This window comes from Phyllobates terribilis, unplaced genomic scaffold, assembly GCF_046119375.1.
Source record: "Phyllobates terribilis strain yellow unplaced genomic scaffold, ASM4611937v1 Scaffold_5072__1_contigs__length_54624, whole genome shotgun sequence".
In the NCBI taxonomy this organism is placed as follows: domain Eukaryota; kingdom Metazoa; phylum Chordata; class Amphibia; order Anura; family Dendrobatidae; genus Phyllobates; species Phyllobates terribilis.
In genome coordinates, this window is record NW_027367820.1 from 6,409 (window position 1) to 8,544 (window position 2,136).

A 2,136-nucleotide genomic window follows, 5' to 3' on the forward strand; every position below is an offset into this window, starting at 1 on the left:
ATGATGACAAATCTATACAGGACTAAACATTGCATACACACTCAATTAAGCTAGAATAATATACACATGAAAGCATAAAAGCGGTATACATAAACTAAAAACGTTTACCAACTTACCTTTGTTCCCCCTTAGACCAAGACGGGTCTAATTCACATCTCAAGTTTGACAAAAGCATATCGAAAAAACACCAAGCTTAATTCTACATGGGAACAATAAAAATACGCACAAACAAGCTCAACTCAACAATCAAGCACGAAAATCAGTAGGACCAGTCAAGCTATATTGTAACCAAGAAGCAAGCACAAGACTCTAATCACCAAAATTCATACTTATACTATAAAATCTTTACACCTTGTAGTAACAGAAATCCTAGCAGTTCTATCAAACTTGGAAGAGAAAAAATAAAGCACAATAAAAACAATAACTCAAATCACCGACTTCCCAAAACCTTCACATGCGACTCCAGAAGTTCAGTCATCTTCACCAAGTGAGAGTCTAGACTATCGAACTTCCCCTCCATCACCTTAGAGTGAGCCTAAATAGTTGTCTCAACTTGGCAGAGGACCTGTGCAGTGGTCTTTGGATCATTCCCATAAATAAGACCATTGGGGTTATGTGGCTTCTCCTCTATCACTATGGCTTTGGCTTTCGCTGAATCTAACAACTTAAACACAAATTTGCAAGACAACACAATCAAACACTAACTCTCTGGCTGGCCCATTATCTTTGCTACAATCATCAACTTCTTGATTATATAGGAAAAGGGAGATGGTGGGAAGTAGAAGCGTGACAGGTAATCATGTGAGTGAAAATAATATGAGCGGTATTGATTGGCTCACCATCTAGTTCACTCTCCATTAGGTAGCCATCGACGATGGTCAGTGTGTCATGATTCTGGTTGCGCGGCATTTTGTTGCGAGTGATGAACAAGTGTAGCAACTTCTTGTACAACATGAAGGAGTTGGTCTTCAGAACAGAGGAAATATTCTTGTCAAAGACAGCTTGCTTGATGTAAATTGCATCTTTTGTCCAGTTATTCTTCATTACCTTGTTGTACCCAGTCAAGCTGTCTTGCCCAATCACCCAAGCGACATCCTTAACGGAGAAATACTCGTTCTGCCCTTTACAGATAATGTAGACCATGTAAATGGGGTTTTCACAGCAGTAGGAATGACGGTGAGGGTGATGTATAAGCGGCGTATCATATATGGATCAGTCTGGATTGGAATTGTCTCGAGCGCATGCCAACCCTAGATCTCAAGCAACTGCCTAAAGAACTTGATATCGTATCCTTGAGGCGGTTTGCTTTAAGCCCGCCGCGACAAGTGCCTTCGGAGGCACTTGTCGCGTATGTTTTAGAGTCGGGCGTAAGGATGCCCGCCTCTATAATTAGGAAAAGAGAGCCGCAACAAAATAGTAAGCTGGCCCCTACCTGCTCTTAGAATCGTCTGAAATAACCACACACAAATTTATAGAAGAATGTACTTTTATACAACAGGTTTGACCAGAGTACAATTAAATTCTCAACAACAGTTTACAAGTACGATTAAGTTCAATCCGATGATAGATATGTCGATGTAAAATATTGTGACCATTGCTCACGAACTACATCTATTTCTTCAACAGTATATGATGTCGTCCTCTTAGTATATAGCTTCATAAGAAACACAGAAATTATTGATAAAAAACTCAAAAATATCAATGTATAGTTAAACACTTGAAATGCCCTAGAACATCCACGCAATACAGTCATGATGTTGTTAGTATTCCAAAAAGAACTAATTCATAAGCAAGGAAGGAACCGAGCAAAGAAGGGCGAAAGGAAGAGGGTCAGAGGGATACTCGGCCCAGTACTCGGCCGAGTATCCGCCCGAGTAGTGAACCACCGCGCGAGGGGGCAGAGTGAAACTCGGCCCACAACTCGGCCGAGTTGTGGGCCGAGTTGTGGTCTGCCCCCTCGCGCGGTGGTTCACTACTCGGGCGGATACTCGGCCGAGTACTGGGCCGAGTATCCCTCTGACCCTCTTCCGAAAGTTCGCTTTAACTTGGGGGGTTACGAAAGGAGGAACTTGGAGAATAATAAAAGGGGGTTTTCGAAGTCAAATATCTTACAAATTCAGTACTCGAGATGCATCA